The following is a 7,846-nucleotide window of genomic DNA, read 5'->3' as shown; positions in this document are numbered from 1 at the left end:
TGCCCACAAGGAGGGCGTGGGATTTGCATGGAAGGGGGCTATAGAACGTCCCCACCCGGCTGTCTGAGGTCAGCACTGCCTAGGCTAGGCCTTAGGGGATGCGCTTTAGCATCCCATGCAGCAGCAAGCTGGCAGTCTCAGGTCGTCGCCGCTCACCTTTTCTCCCACCTTTGGTCTATTAGGTGAGACCACCCATTCTAAGTCCAGTAATGTAGACGCCAAGACGCGACCCCTCTCCCTCTGGAATGGGAACAGAAAGGTGGCTGCAGAATAACGCTCCTCTTAGAAGTAGTCGTAGCCCCTGAGTCTGGGGGATTATGAACTTTTCGAATATCCGCATTTCTTCTCGCCAGTCTCAGAAAGTCCCCCATCTTGCTCTTCAAGTCGGTTTTCTCTGGGTCAGGCAATGTGGCTTGGCCACACATCTCGGTGAATATCTTTTTTTTTAAAGGACACATATAGGGGGTGTATTTCTAGGGCAGAGCCCTCCCCCCAAGTTTACAGAGGTGTCCCCTTGCCAAGAACAGGACTTGGTACACAGTAGGCCCTCATTAAATGTTTTGCAGTACAAGGGTTTACTAAGCCTATCCTGGTCAGGCTGAGGAACTGGAACGTGGATGGACACTGCCTCCTGGTGGTGCTTAGTGGAACTGGCACCGACAGCTTCTAAACGTTGCTACATGTTCCTGCCTCTGTAAAACCCAGATTGTTTTAATACGTGTTTGCTGGTGTATGCCCGGAACACATTGTAAAGTTCTTCTCATAGGTGCCTGGCCTTAGAAAACCCAGTTCAGTGTGGGATGAAGAACATCTGGTTTCATGGCCCAATTGGTGTCATTTATAATGTCCAGTAGCATGCCAGAGGAGCCTCAAGTTCCCAGAGAGATTGATGGATCTACCGCCTTGGAGAGAACAGCTCTGGGGGCACTGGGACCTCCTAAGGGTGAAGTCTGTCTAGAGAAGTGGTTCTCAACCTTCCTGATACTGTGACCCCTTAATACCGCATGTTGTGGTGACCCCCAACCATAAAATCATTTGCGTTGCTACTACATCACTGTAATTTTGCTGCTGTTGTAAATTGTAATGTAAATCTCTGATATGCAGGATATCGGGTACACAGCTGTTGTGAAGGGATTGTTTCAACCCCAAAGGGTCACAATCCGCAGGTTGAGAACCACTGGGCTAGGGAGTCAGGCTCTCAAATGCTCGGCCCACTGCAGGCTCTTCAAACAAATGCACTTACTCATAAGTGGCTTTTAGACATAAAACAAAGAAAACCAGCCTGAAATTCACAATCCCAGGGAACCTAGACAACAAAGAGGACCCAAAGAGAGACATACATGGATCTAGTCTACATGGGAACTAGAAAAAGACAAAACCTACTGAGTGAATTGAGAACATGGGGACCAAGGGAGAGGGTAGAAGGGCAGGGGAGAGGAGAGGAAGTGGAGAAAAATGTATAGCTCAATAAAAACAATAAAAAAGATGTATTCAGTTAAACATATAAAATGTTAATCATATAAAAATAAATAACCCCCAAAACCAAGTAGCTCCACTGACTTAACTTATCTCAAAATGAAAAGGGCTGGGGCCTTGCCAGTGACACTCAGCCTGTGAGGCTTTGTCTGTTGTTGTGTCCTGCCAGACTGAGCCCAAGTCTGCGCTGTCTAGGCCTTGAGCACATTCCTGTGAGCTGCTACCACCGTGCGACTGAGCTTTCGGTTTTAATCTATTTTTGTGTAACATAGGCAGCGCGTGGCTAATGGGTATAGATGCACAGTGCATCTCCATGCTCAGAAGCATTCCTCAAGGAGCTGTACCTTAGGGATGGGGAGCTTGCCTAACATGCAGGAAGAGGAAGCCCCGGGTTTGATCCCTGGCACTGCATAAGCACCCAGGAGAGAGGGGCAGGAGGATCTGAGATTCAAAGTCACCCTCAGTGACATAGCTACATAGAGGCCAGTTAGACTCTGTCTCCGGGGCGTGGGGTGTGGGTATTTCCTATGCCATGTTCATCCTTGTCCCATGTCCATCTGTGCTAGCCTCCCCGCACCGGGAGGGGCGTGTCTCACCAAGCATTTGTTGAGTGGAAGAATAATTAAAGTTCAGCTCCGCCTTCCCGTGTAAGGCCTGTCCATCTTGTGCCAGAGCTTTGAGCACGCTCTTTTCTCTGAAAGTCAGTAGGTCACCTCCCAGATGGATTTGTGGCTCGTGGCTGCGAAGTCCTCCATCTATTTCCTGTGGACATTTTGCTTTATCCATAGGATTTCTGGAATTGTCTGTGTCTTGTGTGTGACAAGCAGAGGCTTAGAAAGCTGGGGGCATCCTAGAAGTCTGAGTGGTGCTTGGGGGTGCATAGCTAGCTATGTTTCACTCTCTTGCAGGTGATATTTCTGGAAACATCAAGATGCTCCGTGGATAAGTGTCTTAAAGGTGGGGGTGGGGGGTCGAGAGATGTTTTCAGGGCCTTTTGTGTTCGGATGAGAAGCGTCCTCACGTTTCCTACATGTGTCCCTGTTGTTTGTGCTCATTGGAGGAAGATATGGAAGGTTCTTCCCTGATAGAGGAAGATGGGGGTCAGATTTGAGAGCTTAGTCTCACCCCACTTTTGGTTTGTCCCCTCTGCTTCCTGTGTACAGTTGAGATAGGATCCCTAAGCTTCCTGCTCTCGTGACTACACCCTTCCCACCATCCTATCCTCAGAAACCAGAAGTCAAACAAACTCCTTTTCTTTAAGTCTCTTGGTCATGGTATTTTACTAAAGCAACACAAAAGTAATTCATTCAGTGCCCTTCTAATTGTCCTGGACCCAGGAATGCAATATCTGTTAAATACTGGAGTCTCTGCTGATGTGGGATTCCCCTCTGTATGCTAGGAATATGTTTTATTACCATTGCTTAATAAAGATGCTTTGCTCTATGGAAGGGCAGAATATAGGTAGGCAGGAAAACTAAACTGAATGCAGGGAAAAAGAAGGCAGAGGCAGGCAGACACCATGTAGCTGCCAAAGGAGAAAGACGCCTGAAACTTACTGGTAAGCAACAGCCTTGTGGCAATACACAGATGAATAGAAAAGGGTTAATTTAAGACATAAGAGCTAGCTAGGCATATGTTTGAGCCATTGGCCAGTATTGTAATTAATATAGTTTTGTGTGATTATTCAGGTCTGGGCAGCCAGGACACCAAAGCACAGTCTCTGTTTGCACTGTGCCAGGCACTGCTGGAGGCTTATTCCTGGACGTGAGATCTGGCTCCAGGGCTACTACAATTTCAAAGGAGGCTAACTTGTGTGGAGGCCTTCTACTGCAGGCCTGCAGGGAACCCTGGCTGTGTAAAAAGAAGCCCAGGTTGGCCGGGGACTCCAACACTTGATTTTGGGCCCCGGAGTAGAAATGGACCACTTCCTGTCATGTTTATCTCCAGATTCAGCTTTGGAGTGAGCAGCCAGGAGCACCAACTGAGCAGACCTGAGATACATCAGTAGATATGATGGTGCTACTGTTCCACTGTTTTGTGCCCATGACAGACATCACCAATTGATGCACTTTTCCATCGGTTCTTTTGCCTTCGGCCTATGGCTTTTGCCACCCATTACATATTAGACGATTTAATTACCCCGGTAAGTTGGCCTCAGTGATCTCCACAAATGACTTGCAGCCACCGTGTGACAACTAATTACACCGGCTCTCCTGCGTCAACTCTCACATGTCCACAAAATGGACATATGAGCAAACTGATCATGGCCTTGTGGTCCCCTGTGATGCCACCGTGGGGACTTTTACTCAGTGTCCCGAAGCTGCCAGGAAACATTTAAATGACATGAAAATTGCTGTGGCCCAAACAATCAGGATTTAGCTAGCATCCAAGGAGTCATGGGTGCTCTAAGAGTTATTTTATTGCTTTATAATATTAACTCTTTCCAGTCTCCTGGTTTGCCACCTTGATGGTCACAAGATGGTTACCATAGCACCAAGCACCGAGGGTTTGCACAACAGTTTCCATCCTTGAGAATGGTACCCAGGGTAAAAGGCTCATTAAGTAAAAATAAAATAAAATAAAATCATTTCTATATCTGCCCCCACTTTTCATTTTTTCTGGGACAGGATTTCCTGTACCAAGGCTGGCTTTGAACTCCCGATTTTCCTGCCTCTATCTTAAGAGTCCCACCCCACTACTCATGGAAGTGACTTCAGGCTTCTGAGTATCACAGCAGCTCAGAGAGAGTGGACCCAGCCCGGGGCCAGGGCAGCACACGTGGGACCCTCCCTATAGTTCAGAGTGAACAAACAGAACTGGGGGCCCAAGCAGCACACACATGAGCCTCTCCTTCTTCCTCCATGGAAGGACCCTATGTCTCAGCCTCTTGTCTCTCTCTGTCTCAGTAGATCTTAACATTTACCCTTTCGCCTCAAGATGGCACCTTGCTGTGCCTCCCGAGCAAAGGCTCTGTTTGGCCTTGGAGGGGCAATTCTGGATTATTTGTTTATGTATTTATTTAGAGACAGGGCTTCCTGTAGCCCAGGCTGACCTCACTTTGTTATGTGGCTGAGGGTGACCTTCAACTCCTGATCTTCCTGCCTCTACCTCCCTTGTGCTGGAGTTACAAGGATGAATCACCCAACTTAGGTCATTTATTTATAGACCTCAGTGGGGATTTCAGAAGTCTCGGACTATCTGTACTCACCTAGTTATCAAGTTCACAGTGATGGTCTGCTTCAAGGTCAAGAGAAGCTGGGGTGGAGCCAGGACTCCAGTCTGACTTTTTACACCTGAACAGCATTTCTTCTGCTTTGCCCAGGTACCTGCATCTGAATCACCTGGGGGTCTTGGCTAAACACGTGCTCTGTCTGAAAGTTATGGAGCCAGTTCTGAACTGGAGCCCTAACATGGGCTGCTGGTACCACGACCACACTTGGAGTAGCAAGGCCAGAGGCCAGCTGTTAGCTGTTTTCAACACCAAGTGCTACAGCGCTAGCTTATAGGGCTGGGAGATGACCCAGGGCAAAAAGTTCTTGCTGTGCAAGCACGAGGACCTGAGTTCAGATAAATACACATAGCTAGGTGTGTGTGTTGGTGGGGGGGCACATGTCAGGAGACCAGACCACCTTTCTGCTGTGGGGAGAGAGGGTGGAGACAAGCGTCCTTGGAAACTCTGGGCCAGTGAGCCTGGTGTCCAGCAGCAGCAAACCAGAGCCCCTATTTTAAACAAGGCAGAAGGCTAGAATGGATGTCTGAGGTTGCCCTCTGAATTCCATATGCACTCCATGATGGGTGCGAACCTCTCCCCCCACATAGACGCCTCCCCACCGTACACTTGCACACAAAGATTGTGTGTGTGTGTATGAAGACACTATATATGTAAACAAAAATATATTTTCTATTTATATATGTTATTCTTTAATTATACACACATATACATACATACAGAAGAATATCTGGCTCTTCCTGGACCTGTTTGAATCACTGGGGCTGTCTTCTACCCCCAGGTCAGTCTCAGGATGGAATCAGGCTGAGATTATTGCTCAGCCAGATGAGAGAACCATCTGGAGAATCTGGGGACCCACACTCCAGGGCTGAGGAGCCTTACAGAGGGGTTTTCCTGTGTCTGTATGGTAGGGTTCCCCATGAGAGCCTTGGAAGCAGGGGAGAGTAGATGCCTATGACTGTGAACCTCCTAAGGCCAAGCAGTATCCAGCAGGCGGCTATGAGAGCTGTGGGCCAAGACAGCAGGGCTGATGCCCACAGACTTCCTCCCGTACCCAGGAACGGGCGAGCACAATGCGGAATGATGGTAACATCCCTCGGTCTTGTCTCCCCTCTTCTTCCTTTCTCCATGGCACCAAGTGGTTTCCATAGTGGCCTGGAGACCTTTGACCCTTCCCTCCCAGCCCCTTCTCTGTGCAGCGCATGATTAGCCTCTCAGGACGCCAGGACTCAGTTGTCTTCTTTTAAGGCAGATGGTTGTGTTCCTCATGCATGGCTTTCTGTGTTGGGAAATACAATTACTTTTAATAAAAAAGGCTCATGTTAGCATGTATTTGGCTTATTGTTCTCAAATGAATGAATTTTGAAAGTTCCTTGGCTTCCATTTAAAGTAAGATAAATATTGGTTACCTACCAATATTACCTGCTCTGAGTTCTTTTAATTAAAACAATATCTCTGCCTTTTCTTTCTGTTTCTCCCCCTCTTCTACTCTCTATTCCTCTTCCATCTCCTCCTGTCCCTCTTCCTCCTGCTCTTTCTCCTCCTTCTCTCTTCCTCTAGACAACCACTGTCCACTGGACTGCACCACCACCTTGTGGATCCTTTGGAACAGGGTCTTGCTAAGTAGCCCAGGGTGGCTAAGTAGCCCAGGCTGACCTTTGAGTACCATCCTGCTGCTTCAGCCACCTTGCGGGCTGGGCTTCCAGGGGCGCACCATCCTTCTGATTTCTGTGTGTTTTCAAGTGTAAAAGTCTCTGAGCTCATACAATCTGAGACTCCTGCTCATGGTACACTCTCCTAGAGAACTTCCTACTGAGAAGAAGAGCAGCTCCAGAGCACTGGGTCCCCAGGAGCTGTCCCCAGTGAGGAAGGCCTCCACCCCAGGATCAAGATGCCACCATTTCCCCACGCCGCTGAAGTCAAAGTCTCAGGAAGGGATAGTTATCTGAAAGTCCCTGATTCTCCATGATGAGAGGCCACAGACCAGGACCCCTCGTGCAGACAAGGCTTTGAGGTCCCTGGAGCCTGCCCCAAAGCAGCCTCACTGCTGGGAGGACTGGCCAGTCTTCCCACCCTAGTCCTCCTTCATCCCCTCCCATTCCTCCCTTGTTGCCTCTCCCCTCTTGTCCCTGTCTTCTTTCCCATCCCTCCCTCCCCTCCTCCTCTCCTATTTCCCCCTTCTCCATCTCCTCTCCCTCTCTTTCTCCTCCCTCTTCCTCCCCTCCTCCCCAACCTCTTCTACCATGCTTCTCGCTGAGGCTTGGCCCAGCCATCTGTGAAAGATTGGATGAGACAGGCATAGCCGGGATGGGAACTCTGAGGGGGACCTGGGAGCCCGAGGTGACTCAGTTACATAAGGGCCCCCAGGGAGAGGGGCGGTTATGTAACGGGGACAGGAGGACAAGGAGGTGCAGTCAGGGCAAAGGAAGGAGCTGGAGGACTTAGCCGGGGCCAGAGCAGGAACATGTCCATCACTGGCCAGGCAGCTGCCTTGCAAGACAAAACTAAGATGGGCCAATAGGGTCATCCTCTGTCTCATCATACCCCCACCACCCACACAGATTCTGTGTTTTTCTCTTCTGGCCCCACTGGTGCATGGTGCCGGAGAGCTTTGGTTTGTTTTTACCGAACTCCTTGACAGCTTAATCAACTGGTTTCTGGTGCTTGCCCACAGACTCTTATGTACTATAGGACTCTTTCCTGCCTAATACCAGAATGGCTAGAGGGTCTGGAAACCCTCAGGCGTATGGGAGGTGCTTGAGGTGAGTGAGTGGAACACGAAGGCGGTGTCTTGTCATTGTTTTTACAATGCTTGCTTCTTTACCTGAAGGCTACCCCGAGGACAAGCAGCCCGAAAGGCTACTCCTACCTCTGTCTCTGCTGCCACAGGAAAGTGATGTTCAGGGAGTCAATCAGCAGACACTGCCGAAGCACTATCCTAGACGCCAGGGATGCCACTGAAAACAGTGTATTTGTGCTATTCCCCAAGCTAGTGTGTCTGGACACATGACGGGTGGGGTAGAGGGATGTCCCAATGGGCTGGGATGGGTGACGAGTTTGTGGTCACGGGTGGGCTGTGGCAAAAGTATTGGTATCACTGCCATGAAAGGGGTTTCAAAGCTGGTACAGGCTGAGGGGGAG

Source organism: Chionomys nivalis, chromosome 8 (genome assembly GCF_950005125.1).
Source record: "Chionomys nivalis chromosome 8, mChiNiv1.1, whole genome shotgun sequence".
NCBI lineage: Eukaryota > Metazoa > Chordata > Mammalia > Rodentia > Cricetidae > Chionomys > Chionomys nivalis.
The sequence above is the reverse complement of the archived record's forward strand: the minus strand, read 5'-3'. Positions refer to the sequence as shown.